The sequence below is a fragment of the Miscanthus floridulus genome, chromosome 17 (assembly GCF_019320115.1).
Source record: "Miscanthus floridulus cultivar M001 chromosome 17, ASM1932011v1, whole genome shotgun sequence".
NCBI lineage: Eukaryota > Viridiplantae > Streptophyta > Magnoliopsida > Poales > Poaceae > Miscanthus > Miscanthus floridulus.
The window spans coordinates 7,184,569-7,206,213 of record NC_089596.1 but is presented as its reverse complement, the minus strand read 5'-3'; the positions used below and the strand labels follow the sequence as shown (position 1 = coordinate 7,206,213).

General features: G+C 41.2%; 1 pseudogene; it reads left to right on the top strand.

The window, feature by feature from the left end:
- Window positions 1-981: 981 nt before the first annotated feature.
- On the top strand, window positions 982-5,708 carry LOC136516484 (glyceraldehyde-3-phosphate dehydrogenase 3, cytosolic-like; annotated as a pseudogene).
- Window positions 5,709-21,645: the final 15,937 nt, after the last annotated feature.

Below are 21,645 nucleotides of genomic sequence, written 5' to 3'. Positions count from 1 at the left end.
GCAGCTTCTGGTTCTACCTATCGGGTTGGCGTTTTACTTTTTAGTAGCAAAAACACTTTTCCAAAAGCTGAACCAAATACAGCCATAGCCTACCTATGTACCTAGATATCATCATCTTTCATGTAAGGTGGTGTTTGGATGCTCCTCCTAAATTTTAGTCGTTGTCCCATCAAATGTTTGGACACATGCATGGAGTATTAAGTATAAACTAATTATAAAACTAATTGCATAGTTCGCGACTAATTTGTGAGACGAATCTTTTAAGACTAATTAGTCCATGATTTGACAATGTTGTGCTACAGTAAACATGTGCTAATGATGGATTAATTGGGCTTAAAAATTCATCTCGTGAAGTACTGACGGATTATGTAATTTATTTTTTATTAGTATCTAAACACCCCATGCAATATCCTTCCGACACACCACCTAAATTTTAGTCACTGGATCCAAACACCACCTAAGAATGTAAATATATGCATATTTTGTCATTGATATACAACCTCTTCTTGTGTGTATTTCTATTGCGGGTTTTAGCATGTAAGGATGTTTAGGTATTATTGTATTATTAGTGAAAGAGATCGAGCGTACCCTTTTGTTCTTTCGATTTTTGGAGCAGAGCAGTTGGGTCTCTCAGATATCCCACTTGGCATACATACATCCGCACGTCCTCGCTCCACTATTTTTATCGGTAGCCAAAAAAACAAAGGCTCCACAATCCGTAGCGTGCACCTGTATATAGTCGTTTCCTATTACCCCATCTCGATCTCCTACTACTTGAAACCAATCCAGCATTCCTTCTTCGTCTCACCTCCGTCACGCAGTGTCGCTCTCTGTCCCCATGGGTAATACCGTCGTCATTAATTTTGCAAACATAGTTAGTTGTTATGTTTTAGTTCTGGGAGTGGGTTGATGGTGGTGTATGATTTCTGTTCATCTAATGTGTTTCTTGGTTTGGTTCTTGTTTAAATTTGCTTCGTCCGGTGTGCAGCGAAGATCAAGACCGGGATCAATGGTGAGTTCTATTCACAACCTCTTACAAATCTCATCGGTTTTGTTGGTCTATTTGACTTCTTAGTTTGTGTGTATTTTTGTTTTGTGCAGGTTTTGATAGGATTGGTAGGCTTGTGGCGAGAGTGGCTCTGCAGAGCAACGATGTTGAGCTCATCGCCGTCAACGACCCCTTCATCAACACCGACTACATGGTATGTTTTGCCTCTCTAATATTTCGCTTCTTTTGTTACTTATGGAAGTGCATGCAGTATGATTTGTGGAACCTACATGCTTGTTCGATGGTAGTATATATGTACAATTTATATGATTTGGACCTTGTTGGATGGGATGTATATATGGGGTGTCATGCACTATATTGATCCATGTTAAGGTTCATCCAAATTTTATGATCTGAACAAATTACGTTAGATATATTCCATTGTTGATATTATAGGTTCAAAGCATCTAAACCTATGTTTTTGTGCATATCTTGAATTCTCTTAATCTTCTTATTCCTACATTTGGCAAGTTTGATTAGCTTATCTACACCAATTGAGTCTCATCTTGTTCTTGCAGACCTACATGTTCAAGTATGACACTGTCCATGGACAGTGAAAGCACCATGATGTCAAGGTGAAGGACTCGAAGACCCTTATTTATGGTGACAATGAGGTTGTTGTGTTTGGCTGCAGGTTTGTTACCATTCCTTTTGATATTATGTATTTCATACCCAATTCAACCATTATGGGCTAATCGCTAATGACATGTTTGCAGGAACACTGAGGAGATCCTGTGGGGTTCGATTGGCGCTGATTATGTTGCTGAGTCTACTGGTGTTTTCACTGACCAGGACAAGGCTGTGGTTCACTTGAAGGTACATTCTTTCTTTTATTCCTAGTGTTTTGTTATTCTAAGGTTCTTATATATTAGTTCTTCCAAAGTGTTGAAAGGATCTGGTGGTTTCTATATGTTCTTTTACAAGGTGGTGCTAAGAAGGTCGTCATTTATGCTCCTAGCAAGGATGCACCCATGTTCGTCGTTGGTGTCAACGAGAAGGAATACAAGTCTGACATTAACATTGTCTCTAATGCTAGTTGCACTACCAACTACCTTGCTCCTCTTGCCAAGGTGCTTCTTGTGATGATGTTTTACCGCTAACATAAACTGCTATTTAACTAGGACCCTATGTATCATCTTATCTTGTTCATTTGTTTTTATTCCATGTAGGTCATCAATGACAAGTTTGGCATTGTGGAGGGTCTAATGACCACCGTTCATGCCATCACTGGTAATCTTATTTCTAAATAGGTTAAGAGGAAAATTTGTGTAGTTATATATTTCTTGTCTTTAAGTAATGGGGCACACGTGGATATTACACCTACCCAAAAGACTGTTGATGGGCCCTCATCTAAGGACTGGAGGGGTGGAAGGGCTGCTAGCTTCAACATTATTCCCAGCAGCACCGGAGCTGCTAAGGTTAGGAAACTAGACTTGTTTCTTTTGCCTGTGTACTACACAATATGCTACAATGTTATTACCTTCATGCTGTGCATAAAAGAAAGTAGTGTAATGTAAAATGGTCTATATATAGTTTCAAAGTTTCTAAAAATAGAAACACATCTTCCTACATTTTTGTTAGAATCACTTCTGTTTTGTGGATTTATTGTATTTTAGTTTGTGACTACTTAATTTCTTGAAGGCTGTTGGCAAAGTGCTTCCTGCCCTTAACAGGAAGTTGACTGGAATGGCTTTCCGTGTTCCTACCGTTGATGTCTTTGTCGTTGATCTAACTGTTAGGCTTGAGAAGTCAGCTACTTATGATGAGATCAAGGCTGCGATCAAGTGAGTTTTAGTTTATGCAACATTCAATGCACATTGAATTGTTTTAGATGAGTAAAAAAACGAGTTGTAGTCCCGGTTCTCAACCCCCTGTAATCCCGGTTTTGGAACCGGGACCACGAAATTCGAACTAAAGGTCTTGATTCCGGGACTAGAGGTGTTTATTGGGTAAAAAAAGTTACAGTTGTGGAGATTTGAACCTACGACCTTCCACTTCAGCTTTTGCACGCGTTACCATCTCACCTACCACTACACATCTTACTTAGATAAGATACTCTTTCCTTTTAAATTTAGTTTGGAGACACCTTTAGTCCAGGTTTGAGACACAAACCAGGACTAAAGGTACCTTTAGTCTGGGTTCGTGTCTCAAACCGGGACTAAAGATTCTCGCACTTTTAGTCGTTGGGCAGGGACCTTTAGTCCCGGTTGGAACTACCAACCGGAACTAAAGCTAAATTTCGAAATGGATCAAAGGTCATTTCTCTACTAGTGTGGTCATTCTGATGTTCATACAAACATCTTCATTATTCCTCATAGGGCCGAGGCAGAGGGTACCCTCAAGGGTATTTTGGGTTATGTTGACGAGGACCTTGTTTCCACTGACTTCCTGGGTGATAACAGGTATTAGTATTATACATACTATGATCCAATAATCTTTACCATTGTGTGGTAATCATTTGTTAAATGGCTCTCGGCCTACTTACAATGTTTTGTTTTTAGAAATTGCTCTCTCAATCGCAGGTCTAGCATCTTTGATGCTAAGGCCGGCATTGCTTTGAATGGCAACTTCGTGAAGCTTGTGTCCTGGTATGACAACGAGTGGGGATACAGGTTAGTAGCCTCTACTGAGTGTCATATATCTGGCATTGGCTAGGGTTTCTGTCTGTGCACTTCAATTTCTAAATCCTAACTTGGTTTTCATTTTATCACTTTCCAGCACCCGTGTGATCGACCTGATCCCACTACTACAAAAATGAGCTTTAGTCCCGGTTGGGAACTAGCTCTAAAGGTGTTGTTCTTTAGTTTCGGTTTGCCACAACTGGGACTAAAGATCCTCCCAGCTTTAAAAAAAATAATGCCTCCCACCACTGCGCCTTGTGAGATTCGAACCCAAGACCTCATGCACTGCCTCGCGCGTAGCTTACCACCCCACCTACACAACACATCTAATAATGGATGGGATGCTTTCCTTTTGAACTAACCCATTCGGGAACCTTTAGTCCGGGTTGGTGTTACCAACCGGGACTGAAGGGTCTACCTTTAGTCTGGGTTGGTATTACCAACCGAGGTTAAAGGTTGGAGGACTTTTAGTCCCGGTTTAGCCGTTGGGCAGGGACCTTTAGTCTCAGTTGGAGACACCAACCGGGACTAAAGGCCTTCTAGTCTCAGGGGCAAAAAAAAATTGCCAAGGCTAATGCCAAATTGGGACATCGTTCTAAAGTCTGTTCTCTAGTAGTGTCCACCACATGTACATCACCAACTAGATGAGCAAACCGAAATCCTGGGGAGTTGTGTTTCTTCATCGGAGAAGTGTAGAGAGCCTCTTCCGAGAATAATTTTTTTAACGAATTATTATATGTCTGGACTATATTGTGTGTATATGTAACCTATTGGTTTGTTGAGTACGTCGTGGCTCATGTTTTGTCTGGTCTATGTGCCATCATTAAACTTTTATCTGGCCCTTGTTTAGCTTGCCGGAATCGGCGCCGCCAAATTTACTGTCCAAACATTTCGTTTGTATTTGGTAATAATTGTCCAAACATTGACTAATTAGGCTCAAAACGTTCGTCTCGCAAAGTACAATCAAACTGTGCAATTAGTTTTTGATTTCGTCTACATTTAGTACTTCATGCATGTACCGCAAGTTTGATGTAACGGGGAATCTTCTTTTTATATAGTGCCAAATTCAGGAGTTCGAGGGAACTAAAAACACCCCTGATAGTTTTTCTCATTTGTCTTTATTTCTCGCGCTATAGTTCCGCATGCTTTCACAAGTAGTTTTCATTTCATATACAGTAGTACTATAACCATTATTATTACTTTGGCGGTTGCCAGTTGGCCTCCAGGATTTCGAAACATCAGTTTGGCTGGGCCGATGGCCCAGAAAGTTGATGTGAAGCAGTGCAGACAGCATCATCCTCTGGGCCGCCGGCACTCGATCGCATGCATCCACGCATCTGGACCATTCGGGGGGCATGCATATATAGCCTCTCGATCCTGCCAATTTGCACACACCAACACTCTGATTTCTGAGATGTATATTTCTCATTAAAAAAACCATCAGAGTCCTATTTTAAATCATCCTCTCCTGCCACTTTGCACACACACCACCACTCTGATTTCTGAGATGTATAATTCAGTAAACTAACAAAGATTTAGGCCTAACAATAATAGCATTGCTTGTGATGGCATAGATAGACTATTCTTATTAATTATGCAACCCATCCTGATAATGAGGCCTGGAAGAAGTCATCAGAGTCCTATTTTAAATCAGAATAACTATATGCATGTTTGCACTGGCTGGAAGATGGTTGGAAGTCACCAGAGTCCAACTTGGCTCTACACATGCCCTTAATTAGCTAGCTTCTAGAGACTTGAAGAAGTCATGAGTGAGTCACAGAGTCAGCAGTCTCTAACTACCTACCCAACCTCTGCTTGTGCAGCAGCAGCTAGGTCGTCCTGCTGCCTAAAAATAGCGCACACACCAAAACAAAGACAAGAAGAAATAAAGATCCTCTGTCTGACTGATGATCTTTCCACGTCTACCTGCAGGTTGGTCGATCTGGACCTCATCACCTGCGGCCTGCCTGCTTTGAACAGTCGCGCTGTTTAATTAGCAACGCGTAGTAATCAGCTTTGACAGGAAACGAGGCCTGCCGGCTGCCGCATGCATGCTGCTGAAAGCGAGATCATATCATTATTATTCCATGATCGACTGAGATTTGAAAGGTGCATGCATGGGCGATTAAAACAGGCAGCTCTACTATTTTGACTTGCCATTTTTTATCACTTGGTAGACAGTGACTTTTTACTGATGTGGACCGTCGTCAGTAGACTATTGTTGGCCCCAAACTGAACATATTTCATCACTGCTCTCTCCGTCCTCAAATACAAGATACCCAAGTTATTTTAAGATCAGATAAAGAGTATAGCGAGATACTAACTTGTCCATTACTAAACATTCAGTTGTTAACTTGTTTAATTTGCTAGTAAGGAATAGTTTAAAAAGGTATGCATGTCATTGATTAAAATTTAAACCATCAGACATAAGAGAGACCCAAATTCTAGGACGATTAAAATTAAAACTTTTAGCTCCTGGGGAAGGGGATAGTACCTGAGATGTGACTTGCTTGAGCATTGTGCGCACGCGACAAATGAATGGCAACAGGAGGTTCAGTGCAGACCAAGTGATCGAAGAGATGTTTACGATGGTGCATGTGTACAATTTTGAATAAATGTAGATGGAATTGAACAATGTGTGTATAAACATACATGCAGCAGGAGTATGATGTGCGTACGTTGGTGAAACATACGCCACAAATCTTGTGGATGGATGTATATATCGATAGACGATGATAGATGCACGCATCCATTTTTTGCAGTCCACAGCATGCATCCTTTTTCATTCAGATCCTTTCTCAGATCCCCCTGGGTACGGTGTGCATGCAGTGGTCCTCTACTCCCCGGCCGGATTGATACCCTGCGTGCGTGCATGCATTCGAGGCTAATATAACCTACCTAATAGACTGTTGGAAGCACGTTTTGTCATTACTATTAAGGACCTCTTTGGCAAGGGTTATGCTGTCTTCGGCTTTGTTCGCTTGAGCTTATAAGCTAGAATCAATTTTACTTTTTCAGGCATACAATAGTGTTTTTCTCTTATAACAAATCAACCGCAGCCACGATAAGTCCTGCCGAATAGAGCCTTCAGTTCACCACGTACTATAGTGCACTGTAGTAGAAACCGATAAAGCCTCGGCTTCAGAGTCTTCCCCATCTTTATAGTATATTTTGAGCTTGAGAGAGAAAAACTTTTGTTACAGTAACACACACAGTGGTACCGCAGTGCACACACGTCCGAAGGCTCGGTTTGGCTAGGCTCTGGCTCCTCGCTACCGTGCCGAAGGAACCAGCTTCTTTCGACTCCACATTCATTTCCCGACCAGAGAGAAAAACAGTTCCTGTGAAGCAGTGTGCTACAGTTGTTGTTGTATGGGGAGCCAGGGGCACGAGAAACCATGTCAAACAGGCTCTAAGTATGTTACCTAGGTAGAGCTAATTACGACCTGATTAATTTCTCCTGGAATTGAACTGGTTTTGGTGAAACCCCTACATTCCAAACAGTCTAAAATAGGCTCTAAGTATGTTACATAGGTAGGGGCTAATTACGACCTGATTAATTTCTCGTGGAATTGAACTGATTTCAGTGAAACCCCTGCATTCCAAACAGTCTCTGTTGTTTCTTTTTTTCCTTTTTTTGTGAACATTGTGGAACTGTTTTTCATCGATGAAAACGAAATTAGGATTATTTCTATGCATGTTCGTAAAAAAAAGATCAAGTAGTAGTCCTTAGGCCAAAGATCAATAAAAGAGACAAAATATATTAAGCAACAAATTTAAAACCAAAGGGGCCGGGGCAGATGGAATTGGATTATGGACAATTGTCGTGTAGTAGCTAGCGAGCAACTCCTGTTGTGTACCAGCAGCCGGCTGCCGGATGCCGGCCGGGTGGTCCAGGGAGCGGACAAGGCGACGTGCGGCAGATGGAGCAGATGAAGAACTCCATTTAATGCATGCGTACATGATCATATCATCTGGAGTAAAGCCGGTTCGCTTGTACGACCGTGAATTATAACAGTAAATCAGCCATGATCGTTTACGACGAAATGATCAGGCTGTATATATCTCGATCTTCAGCCTGACCCTTATCCAAAAGAAATAAATAATGAGTTTTGATTATGTGGTGCGTATGAGCATAACCCTGGTCCATGCATATCATTTGGTTTTCGTTCAGCAGGCTTCAATGCCACAAGAAGAATGCAAAAATATAATGCCGCATTCACTCCAAATTATAGTTCACTTTAAATTTATCCTAAGTTAACAAAATTCAGGGCGTTCGGCTGGTAGGGTCTCGGCTCGTCCCCGCTTATTTCAGCTTATTCTCTCTAACAGAATACTATTCAACCATCCAAAATCATCCAAAACCAACCAAAACCTGACCAACCAAATCACTTTTACGAATTCTTTGGTTAAAATATATATATATATATATATATATATATATATATATAGGCATCTATAATTGAAACATATTTTGTGGAGTAGGTTTTTATTTTTTTGCTAATCTATTTCGTGAAGTGTTTAATGGAACTAACTTGACTTTGTAAATGTTGGTCTATTTTTCTATAATCTTGGCCAGAGTTAAATAAGTTTTATTACTTAACACATAATTAAAGTGAGGTATAGGGGAAGTATAAGGTACAGTTGCATCTTCATATGTAACTAAAATGCATGCTTGTGTGATAAGTAATACCATCGTTCTCAAATTATAGGTTGATTTTGGGCTTTTGTAGGTACATAGTTTTTCTATGCACCAAGATATACGATATGTTTAGATACATAATAAAAATTGTGTATCAAAAAAATAATAAAACAACATATAATTTAGAACGGATAGGGTAAAAAATAAGTAGTGCAATAGTAATTTCTAGAACAATAATAAAAATAACAAACAAACCATGTGAGTGAGGCAAGGAGAAGGACATCTGATTAATGATATAAATAAAGGGAGGGAGCAAGGCAGTACCATGAAAAGAAAAACACAAGGACTTTTGAAGGAGCAAAGGAGGAGGGGGGGGGGGGGGGGGGGGGGGGGCAAAAGCAGTAAAGTGCAGAAAGTAATAAATCTATTGACTATTGTGTAGCTAGGTTTTGATTTTCTGTCCTCTCCCTATATAATGTAGATTTATTTATTTTATAAATGTGTGGGAGCGTGGATGGCGACGTGCATGATCCCTGGTCAGCTGTCTCTAGGGACTACTATGGGCGGGCGGCATGGAGGAACAGCACGCAGCGCAAGTTGAAGATGTTGGGAGAGAAAAATATCGTTGGCTCTTTAATAAGCTCTAGCAGAAACAAAAAAAAACGAACAGGATGAATGAATTCAATTTGGGGCACATTCATGCATGCGTGCGTGCGTGTATGAACGAATGAATGAAGAATGGAAATAGGCCGGGATTAGTTATCAGTGCCATCTGGAAAAGTTATCAGTGCGTATATACGAGCAACATGTATGTATATGATGTGTGTGTATATATATATATATATATATATATATATATATATATATATATATATGTGCGCGCGCGCGCGCGCGCATGAGAACGAGAGACCGGAAGTCTCAGCGCAAGCGGCTAGAGAGCTAGCCCCGCGGCGCACGTACTACCCTCTTCCGGTCAATTTCAATTTGCGGGGTCGGCAGAACTAAAAAAAAATAAAAAAAACTGTTCTAACTGATTGGTGCAAGAGAAAAATTATGTTATGCCTAAAAACATTGTTCATGTGAACAGTGCTTATGTGCGTGCGCCGGCCGGCCAGCCAGCCGAACACGCAACCGCGTGATGTTGATTTGGACGCCACGATTTGACACGAAATTAATGTGCGTACTGCGTGATGTTGATTGCCGCCGTTCAGGCTTGTTTAGCCGACTCACACCTGAACTGGGAGAGATTGAGGCGAAAGATTCACTCCGATTCATATGCTTTGGAGGTATTCTACCCACTACTACACAAACGTTTTTTATACACGGTTAAAAACGATATTTAGAGCTGGTTAGCGAAACCGTTACTTTGTCATTGATCGTAAAAATAAGTTACCTTCAGAAACGGTTTTAAAACCATCCCTACAAATTGAATTGAATAATATAAGTTATGAAAAACAACCGTCCCTCGATATGGCAAATTCAGTGACAAGTCCAGCGCCTTGAGTCCGTGATGTAGGCTAAAATGATTGTTTATGCCCTTGAAGTAACTAAGAGTATATTTCTGTGATCTAGAACCTTTTTAAATTAAATACAGAAGAAAAATCCTTGAAAAGAAAAATATAATAAGCACTAGAGTTTTAGTGGATAAAAAATATTACAACAACCAAAAGATCAAAAGTTTAAAGCTAAAATTTAATTTTATGATATCACTTAAACGGATGCAACAAGACCTATATAATTCAACCTTAGGTTTTAACTAAACCGATAATGAAACCCCACAGTGGTGCAATGAAAAAGATGAAAACACATATCTTGATATTACTAACTAGAGGTCTGCAACAGAGCCTCCACGTTGATCCTCCTAAGACATGCTAGAAAAAAGCTAAATACTAGAAATTCTCAAATTAGAATGATTTAGCCATAAATTCTGTAAACGTGGGTGACACGCATAGACAAATAGGACAAATTTAGACTACTTTTTTTTGAAGAGCTTATACTGCTAATTTTTTGTTAGGCTAGACCTAGGCTATGGCTATGTTCGTTTCTCTTATAATCCATACTTTTCAGTATATTTTTTTTAGCCAAAACAATATTTTTCTCTCACAACAAATCAGCCAGAACAGTGTTTTGGTTTTCAACCAAGCGAACGGGACCTATATGGCACATCGTACTTGTGCAGCACACTAGGTAGTCTGCCGTCCGCCCTTGTGCTCAGGGGTGGAGCTTAGTTGAGACCAAGGTGGGACATGGGCCTCTGCTCAATTTAAACATCATTGAGTAAACAAAAATGCCAGTACTATTCATGAGTATTTAGACCTCTTTTTTCGACGAAAGAGGAATTATATTAGATAATAGCTGGGTACATCAACATGTTATAAGCACTCTGGATTACACAAATATCTAGAAATTAATTTTCATCTAAATTGTACCCATGTTGTGAATAGCTCCAGATCTCAAAACCAAACATGTACGACGCTTTGCAGTATGAATGACAATACAGGAAAACACTAAGTAAAAGGACTGAGAATAGATGCCCAACGAACAACGGCCAACATTCATATAGGCGAAGTTGAGAAATTTCTTCTTTCTGGTGTATTCCTTCTTCTTCTTTCTGCCATCAAAGAATGAGGAAGACTGATCTGAAACTTATTCTCCCTAATCCATCATCGTGGCCAGATCTAACCACGATAAAACGGAGAAGAGACCGGGAAAATTATTCCATGGCGGCGATACCATCTCCGCCTTGACGTCGCCGTCCGGAAATAAAAGTCTCAATGCCTTACCGGTGAGGATGCTGACGCCGTAGTTGTCGCCCTCATCTTCAACAGAGCCATCATGGAGAAAACGATTCCATCCTGCTCGCCGTCGTCGAAGAGGAGGAGGAGGAGGAGATAAATCCCAAAAACCAAAAAACTTAGCATGGAGAGACCGTAACCCTAAGGACTCGATCTACTAGAAAAACTTATTAAAAACAATGGATCTCCAATCCATCCGGCCTCTGGTGATATGCCAGAGAGGGGAGGGATGGGGGCCAGCGGTGGTGAAGACGGCGGCGGCGGCAGCGGCTCCGAGTCACGAAACGCGAGACCTGGCGAGGACACGGGTGTTTAGACATCAATTACATGGACTAACTCTTGTGGACATGGGTGTTTAGACCTCAATTACATGAACTAACTCTTGTTCGCCACTGTCTGTGCAAAGGTGCTTTAACTAATATCTTCCTTTCATCGGTTGCATTCATTGATGAATAGGCCCTGTTCGGCTGGTATTAAAGTCGGCTGAAGCTGATTTATTATGAGAGAAAAATACTATAGATTTTAGCTGATAAGTCGGCTGATAAGTTCAAGCGAACAGGCCTTTAGCTCAACTGAGATTAAAAATCTATGACGGTTGTATTGCCCCCCTTCTATTATTGATTGTCAAGAGATACATACACTTTGAGGTTAATTTAGAGCATCTCCAATAGCCTTTCTAAATCTCACTCTCTAAATCATCATCTGTGTAACACCCCAAAATTTGCCACTTTTAAAAATAGAGTTAAAATGATTTATTCATGAATTTTTGTGCACATGAAAACATAGGAAAATAAAATTTTTTATTAATTTAAAATTTATCATAAGGTAGAAATGTGTTTGTTGCATTCATGCCGGTCGCACCTCGTGTTTCTATGTGCAAAATGTGTGTTTTTTATACGTTTAGGAGATGAATATCTATCTCTAGGAATTTTCCAGCTTCTTTCTGGAATTTAATTCCTGCATCCTTCACTTTAATCTTTATGTTCAAAGTTCCCAACAATATTTCTATGAGCTCCAAATACTTTATTTGGGTTCATCATGTTTCAAAGTGTCTCTCGAAATTTTCCCCAAATTTTCGGAGGTCCCGGAGTATTTTTCGTGGCTTAAATATCAATTCTGGACTTTTCTAGAATTATTTTATCCATGAAATTAATTAATTCCGAAAATAATAAATCTCTCATTTATCCCAACGCTCAAAGCCCATGTGCAATAATCATAATCCTAAAGGCCCATGCATTTATTTACTAATGGGCTTTAATATTTATTTAGGCCCATTAGTAAATGTGAAGGGGGTAACATCAATTAGTACCATATCGCTAGTTGACGTGGATGTGGGGAGTTTTTCTTCCTATATATATCAACCAACCCCTTGGGCAAAGCACAACAAAACTATCATATGAGGAGCCCCTAGTTTGGGAAATCCCTCGTGTAGTAAATTATATTCTCCTCTTTCTCTCGCCGTTGCCGTCGCTGTCGTCGTCGCCGTCACCGCTGCCGAGGCGATGAATCCGTCGACACTTTCATCTCCATGACGCCGCTGCTCGTCCTTGGCGCATCTCCGGCAGGTAAATCGCGCAGCCATCTACTTTCCTCTGCCGCCGCTTTGCATCATCCTCTGACAGAAGCCTCGCAGCTAGCTGAGTCCTATGCCGATAATCACCGTGGCCCACTGCTGTTGTTTCCTCACGAGCATCAATGATTTAATATCCATCCAAGCTTACTGGAGCACTAAGTCGTCTTCTTCAAAATCAAATGAGCCAGCTACTCATGCAAGATCACGATGCATGTCCATGCATGAACGAGGCCATGCATGCATGCTATGCATATGTAAGTTTTCCGTCTTCCGATGCCACAGCGTCGTCGTGCACGTTTTCGCTGGCTGCCGATGCACTTTTATGGCTGTGGAGGCCGCAACCCCTCTTGGAGCTTGTCCGTGATGCCACATGTACAGTACATTGCAAAGCCGTCGTTGGGCTGTCCGTCTTCCCCAAGATCAGTCGACGTTAATCGCCATCGAGCGTTGTTAATTTCTGCCATCGTCAATCGCCGGTGCTCATCGACTCGTCATCTTCTGAAGCCATCATTGTTCTGATGGGAGAGACTCGGTTGCTGCCATCTGCAAGTGCTAAGTCGGTCGCCTTGCCGCCGGCAGCTGCGGAGCCACTAATGGAGGCGCACGATCGCGTGCATGAAATTCGAGCTGCTGCCTTCTTCTCGTCCTGCATGATCTTCACGTACAGCCATGCAGGGCCATCAACGATGCTGCCTGTGTTCGATGGTGAGCATCTCCATGCCTTCCTCTCTGCGTTGACTATTCTGCTGCATGCTGCTTTTGCATGTATGATATACGTCTACATGCCTTGTCTACATATACTGGATCATGCGTCAGCTATTTCTTTATTCAAAATTCTACTCCGTCTCTTCTAGATCAATGCGAGCTATCTTTTTTTTTTATCCATTCATCATATGTTTTTACCGAGCTCCGGCGAGCTCTGGTCACCGGCCGTGAGCCGAGCATGCGATGCGTTGCGCTGTTCCAATCTGCTAGTTAGCTTGATGACCTCATCTTCCACGTCATGCTTTATGGTGACCGTTTTCCTTTACAAAAATAAACCTTGAAATACAATAGGAATACGTAATCATCCTGAGCCGTCCGTTTTTAGATCAATGGTCCAGATTAGAACTTACCCCTTCGCTGTTCTTTTTGCTAAAGAGTCCCTCTGTTTTTGACAAATAAACCCGCCGTCCAAAACATATTTTCAGATTTCGTTTTCTTCATTTGAAAGCGTATTTTGTTTCGGTTAAGACTAAAATACGTTTTCAGCTATTTATAGATTTGCCACTGATTTTGATTTAGCCATAACTTCTCCGTTTTAACTCCGATTTGATCCGTTCAACTTGCGTTAGGTTCGTAATTTCATAATCTACGTGTTTATACTACTGTTCAGTATGTTTTTAACTTTTAAAATTCGTGATTAGATTTAATCTAATATTTGACTAAAAGAAATCTTATTTAAATCATATCTTCTGCGTCTTAGATCCGTTTTAGTCCATTCAAATTGCGTTAGATTCATAGCGTCAAGATCTACGCGTTAGTAATAGTGTTTATCATGTCACTAATACTAGAATTTCATGGTTTGAATCATATCTTAAATAACAATTATGTAACTGGATTTTATAAATAGAATATGATTTGTTTCACTTTAGTTTTATAACTCAAATCTAAATTTGATTTAATCCAATTTATATAAGCTTTTATATAGTTAATGAATCCTATAGTTTTCTTTTTCGTGTGTAAAGTAAATCTTTCGGTAGTTGTATCTTTTCAATCGTAGCTCCGATTAGCGTGTTCTCGCGTCTATGTGTTCGTAGTGAGACGTAGATTCGTTTTATAAACTTTTCATCTTGATTTTATGTTTGGTGTACTATTCTAATTTAGATCTATTGTCTGCTTCGTGTATGATTGTATGGATGCTTGTGTGGTGATATATGGTTCAGTCAGTCGGTGAGATATACGTGGTGATCAAGAAGAAAAAGAAGAAGAACGTTGAAGATTAAAGCTTACCGAAGGATCGATTTTAAGGCAAGTATAGCATGGGATCTTCCTTGTTGTCCTATACACCTTTAATCATTTAATTCATGCTGCATGTGTCTACCTTGACTACCACTAAGGATATCCTAGTCTTTTGTATTGCTACCTTGATACCTTTGGGTTATTGCATTGGGTAGCTTTGCTAGTGCTCAACTACAACCATGATCTTGTAACTTGACTAATGAAATATGCAATGAACATTAAAAGATGCTTTCTAGCAACATGGAACAAGGGGCTAGAGCATTGGGCTATTTTTATGGTGCTCTAGATTCCTCTCCCTAAGGACTTATCTGTAAGTGATTATCCGGGACTTACAGTACAGCTATGAGGGCTACATAGCTCTGGCTTTAGCTCAGTATGAGGACTTTTTCTAGCTTGTTAGAGGTTACCTTTATTGGCGTAAGAATGGCTTGACGAATCGAATATAGGACAACCTCTACTCTTATGTGTATAGCCGTGATGGAATTGTGCCATTCGACAGGGGGTTCCTATATCTGTTTGCCGAGTGAATCTAATGGCCCTAACTTGTTAGACGAACCTTTGAAAGGCTTCATAGTGAATCCTACCGACCTTCCTTGGTAGTGGGTCAAGAGGCTGATCACCTCGGGCGAAAGGGTAAATCACGACTCACAGTGAAAGTGTACGACCTCTGCAGAGTATAAAACTGGTATATTAGCCGTGCTCACGGTCACGAGCGACCTTGGAACATTTACGGAATAGATGATGAACACAGATGATACTGATGATAAAGATGTTCACTAATGGTTAATTGTTTATGCTATTCATTATTCATGTTTACCTGATCATGTGTTTATGGGCTTGAGGTGAACTTGTTGCTACTCAATTGCTAAAATCATGACTCATTAAAAGCTAATCGCAGTTAAACCAGTGTCAGCCTTTTGAGCCTCATGAACCCCATGTTATATTTGTTGAGTACGATATGTACTTACGCTTGCTTTATTTTCAATTATTTGGATAAAAATCCCGGATGGGTACCAGATTGCTAGAGTTTGGAGGAATTAGGCTTGTGATCAACCAGTCAGTTGTCTCTGTGGAACTGGAGTCTTCGCCTAAAGATCGGAGTTGTCTTTCCGCTGTCTATACTCTGAGGTTAAACTCTTTATACTAATACGTTATGTATTTAAGCATTGTCTATTGATATTACCCTATTTGTAGCTATATGTGAGATTTGACTTCCTGGGCTCACATATGGTGTGTATCTGGTTTTGTTCTTAAAACCGGGTGCTACAATCTGGAGAGTCACTTGCATAAAAATTGCTGCATAAAAATTGCTTTCTATATCTTTATACTCTCCAACACAGTTTTTCTATATCTCATACGTACTTTAGAGAGCTATTCTCGTCTTCTATTTTTGGCTAACGAAAAATTTAGAATAGGATAACCATTTAGATAAGCTGTTGGAGGTTAGTTTCCCACCAAAATCTATATTCCTAACATTTAGAAGGAATATAGAAAGCTCTTAGTCCCTTTTATAATACGTAGATAATGCCCCTTTACTCAACGATCATATTGTACTATATGTGCTAGAGAGCTGATCGTAAAGAATCTAACGACTTGCGACTTTAGATATGGTTTGTTATTTGTTTTTTTTTTTGTCGAAACTTGAAAGTACATTATTATACTGTATACATATATATACTTTGTACCGTCCAAACTTTGGTGTTTGGAGTATATGTACTACTAGTAGTAGTATAAAACAAAATCTCTTGAGCAAGAGACACTTCAATGATTAGCAGCTGGCCAATCATCATGCATCTGTGCTTATAACCACCGGATTAATTAATCAATGGCAAGTAGAGAGTATACATGCTGCTACGGCTATGGCTTATAATATACGTGAAGTACGTGCGTGGCACAAGGGCATCGTTCTCATGTGAAACGGGTTGTTTAGCGACGCCGGTCGCCGGCAGTGGTTGCTGGTTCTTGGCATGTAGCCCTTGTCGTTCATCGTACTACTCTCCATCGTCGCATTAAGCCATTAATAAATAAATTATATATATATATATAAAGGAACATGTATACATAATATACATAATTAGATTATGTTAAGTAATTCAAAAGCATTTGTTAAGAAGAAAAAGAAGAAGAAAAAAAAAGAGACGGGAGGTACCCTGGCGACCCGGCCGGTCTCCAACGGCGGCGACCGCGACGCGGGGCCGCTCGGGGCTGTCGCGTTGCGCGCCGCACGTGTACGAGCGAGCGACGCGTGCACCAATGGGACGCCGGGGAGCGGGAGACGCAGGCGCCACACATGGAGGCCATGTGCGGGGGACGGGGACTGGGAGCGCCGCGGCGAATACGACAACTGCGTCGGGCGCCGCGAGAGGCCGGGCCCACCGACATTTCCTCCGTTTCTTTTTCTCTTTTTTTTCCTTGGCCTTTTTCTTTTTTTATTATTATTAGTACTATAGAGTAGTACTACTACTTTTCTTTCAGCGATTTCTTTCAGCTCGTTCGCTCGTTGTTTCAGCCAGCCTAAACCAGTTAATCAACAGTATTTTTCTCTCATAGTAAATCAGTACCAACCAATCTAAACTAGCTCAGAAACCAATCAACGAAAAGACCGTTTGTTGCGACGCCAGTACGTCTCTGCAACAATTGCTCGAATTAATTAATCATTAAGCATCCGTCCCCTGGTAACTGGCCAACCGTCCTCTTCATCCATAAATAAATCATTTTGCATTTTTGTAAGTAGAACTTTCTTAACTTTGATCGATTTTATATAAAAAATACTAAAATGTGTGGTACAAAAAATATAATATGAAAATATATTTATTTAACTTTACTAATTTTGTAAATATTAGATTTTCTATGAAATTCAACCAAAATTCAAAAAATAAAGATTTTTTTTTCTCGAATACGCATGAGTGTGTATATCATTGTATTAGAAGAAAGAGTTTATAATATAAGAGTTGTACTCCCGGCCGTTGATTTAGGATAACTTCAGAGTTGGTATATCTAGGGGGGGAGACAACTAATGCACATGGATGCGCCATAATAACGACAAAGTTGATCCGAGACCTTGAAGAACCATATTGTTGGCTCGTTAGACCTGGCCAGGTTGTTCCTCCAAGGATGAGGCATAACGGCCCAGCCGACTCGAACGTCGAATTCGTGAAAGAGGTTGAGGAAAGCCTTCCCCATGAACTAAATGAAGAACCAATTTGGGATGCCGAATTAATCTATGTACGACGTTGAGGAAAAAGTCGGTGGCCCGCTCGATGGTGACCTTGGTGACTTGCCTCGCTTTAACCCACTTCATGAATTTTTCCATCGAGATGAAAAGGCCTGACCATGTTGAGGCCCACATGGCGAAGGGCCAAGTGATGGGAATTATTTGGAGCTCCCGAGCAGGCAACATGTGTTTGCCTAGTGTAGAACTTCGTAGGTGCGCACGATCTGATCTGTGTCTATGATTGCAATCGGCTAGTAGAAACCTTGTCAAAAGACTTTCCCGACCAATGACTTTTGCGTCGCATGATGACAACGAACGCTTGAGTCCATGTCATATAACACTCGCTTCCTCGATCTTCAGAAATGCACCATTGGAGGATCTTAGATATTGTCTTCCTATACAACTTTTTTTTTGATCATGACATACGAAAGGATCTAAACAATACCTAGAGGAGGGTGAATAGGCGTATCTAAAAATTTCTGCGTAATCTCAAAGTCAAATATTAGTAACAGCCAGAAGTCCCAATAATTTGGGCCAAAAACTTTCGGTAGCCGGAAGTTTCGACACAAACAGCCAAGAGTTCTAGCACCTACAAGAATTTTACTACAAGTGCTAAAATGAACTTTGAGTGCGAGATGTCTTATAACCCCACTTCCAAGTGGTTAGGTAGACACGTAGGATCACTCCTTTGACGCCGAACCGCTCCCACTTCGTAGATCGTGTCTAAACCCTAAGAAGAGATTTGGGGAGGAAGAGAAACCAACAAGAACAAATATGATAGCACAAATCTCAACAAGAATAAGCACGCGGGACACAAGGATTTATCCCGAGGTTTGGCAACCCCACAAAGAAGCTCCTACGTCCTCGTTGTTGAGGTGACCACAAAGGTCAGAGTCTCTTCCACCTCCTTGCCTCTCTCAAAGCAACCACAAAGGTCACTCGAGCTTTCCACTGAGAAATCGAGGGTAATACAAACTTACCAAGGCTCTTCCACAAGATGGAAGCTCTTGGGCGACGCCTAGCCGGCTAGGAGCAAAGCTCCAAGAGTAATAGATGCAAACCCAACCGGTTTGATAAAGAAATTAACTGCTCAAGTTTGCCAAAGCGATTATCTCACTCAATCCACTCTCCTTTCACTCAAAAGCCTAGGGAAATCGAAGATTGGAGCAAAGGGGAGAGGAGAGGGGCACCTTGAATGTTTGGTAGCTGTTTTGGACGAACATTGGTGAGCAATGAATGAGTGGGTAACGGTTAGAAGAGAGGAGAGAGCTATTTATACTCATAGGCAAAATCTAACCGCTTAGATCTGCGTTGGAAGTTTCAACACAGATCGCCGGAACTTCCGGCTCTACTGCAAAACACTGTTCACGACACAGTCAACTGGGCTAGCTCGGTTATCGTCGGAACTCCCAGCTATTGCCGAGACTTTTGGCTTCCATCGGGACTTCCGACAGACAAGAAAGCCAGACGGCTAAGTCCTAAGGCACCGGGACTTCCGGCGGAAGTCGGGACTTCCGACAGCGTGGAGTTCCGGTTAACGTCAGGACTTCCGACTATAAAAGGTCCACAAACTATATCTAAATGTTGGTGAGGTGATTTTGTCACTCTCTTTTGATTTTATTTTCATGCTTGAGCACTCTATCTTCCTCAGACCACCTAAACTTGCATCGCCCTTTATAGTACGGCATACCGAAACTCAAAACAAAATATAAAAGCTTTGGAGAGCGCTTTGAGTTCGCCCACCTTTTTTAACTTCAAGAATTGAGGGATATTATTTCATCTTAGATCAACTCTTTAAAACTTTCAAGGGACTAAAGCTGCAATATATCTCATTAAGATCTTATTAGTCCCTAATTTGAATGTCATCAATACACTAAAACCCACATAGGGGGCAAATGCACTTTCAACATAAGACCTAGCTCGTTCTGCGAGGCATCTTGCCTCAGATTGATCTTGTGATAGGGTGTCTCTGATGAGGTAGTTGAGGTTGGGCTAGGTGCCTCGGTCCACTCAGGGTCGATAACCATGACAGTTTCTTCCTTAAGTTCTGTGTGACTACCGCATGGCTTTTTTTTTGGCTTCTTCTTGTTCTCCTTTTAGGACGGGCTCCCAACAAGATGGAGGTTTTGTGGAGTTCATCAAGAAAACTTCATTCAGTATGGGATCCCGACCAGATCCAACCTTTGCAAGTATGTCTGCTGCGAAGTTGTCCCGTCGAATAACATGGTGGATTTAGAAACTATCGAACTTGTCTTCAAGCTTTCAGATTTCTTGACAGTAAGCTTCCATCTTCGAGTCTTGATATGATCACTCCTTCATGACTTAGTAAACTAAAACGATTTACAATTTAAAACAGAGAGAAGTACTACTCCTTCCGTTGTAAATTATAAGTCGCTTTGATTTTTTTTGGTACATCTATTTTGCTATGCATCTAGATATAATAATATGTTTAGATACATAGCAAAATGGATGAACCAAAAAAATCGAAGCGACTTATAATTTAGAACGGGTAAAGTACCATGTATACTATACCTAGCCAAGCCAGGTACTAGTGTGAAGACACGACAAGTGTATACGGAGTATAGTGGTATATAGCTAGTAGGTACTAGTGCTAGTATGGTAGGTAGGCAGCAGGTAGCTGAAACTGAAACTTTGGAGGTGAGTGGAGGGGTATTACATGGGTGTGGGGTTTTGCGTCGATCGGCCGGCCACTATGCATAAATGGCCGCACATGATTCGTCGTTTTGACGGGTAAAGTCGTTGGGAGGTCGCCGGATCGGAGCCGCAGGCAGCGTCGTCGTTGGCGTAAAACCTAAAGCCAGGGCCACACTCCCTGGTCGCCTTGTTCCCCGACGACCTCCGGTTTTCCTTCCATTATCGCTGATGTGCCATGCTCTCCTCAATTATCTATTAGCAAATGTTTGCTTTAGGGACATGAATACATTTAGCCTTTTCCTTTTTGTTAGAAGGATTGAAATAAATGGAATTGACGCCGTTTCTTTATACTCCATCCATTCTACTAGTATATAAGGCGTACATAACCCTTCATCCATTCTACTAGTATATAAGGCGTACATAACCCTTTTTTAAAGATCCAGAAACATATTTAATTCTGTCAGCCTCTCAACACAAATACTACCACATCGATGTACGTGCATTAGAGAAAACACGTCTTGTTTCCTGCCCGTTTCGCACTCCCTCATACCACCCGCTCCAACCATCGCGTCTAGCCCCATCGCGCTCTTGTGAACTCGGCATGGGGAGGAGCCGTTGGCATCGCCACGAGCCCGTGTCGTTACAACCTTGCCTGTCTCCCCTGTCCGTGCGTGGAGATGGAGGAGCCGCCCGTGCATGGCATATTCAGCTGAGTGAGTGATGCATCCTTTGTCGCCCTGCATCCAAACCCTTGATAGCAGTAGCCTACATATATACGACGTACTCACGTCCTATGCATATAGCACGAGCCTAGCTGTACGTGTGATATCGTTATCTTGTCTGCATACGTGCACACACGTGACATGTGCTGATGTGCACATATATGGCACACTGCTGTAACTCTCGTCCTATTCCTACTCCTACATGGGGAGATGCATGAAGGTCCATGTGCGTGTGTAGAATACATCATCATCCATCGTCGCCACCACTTTAATGAACCTACAACGAGCTAGCAGAGGACCTCTAGTTTTGCAACCAAAATGGATCTAATTAAGCTACCACACATGATCCATATATATAGTACATTATACACACG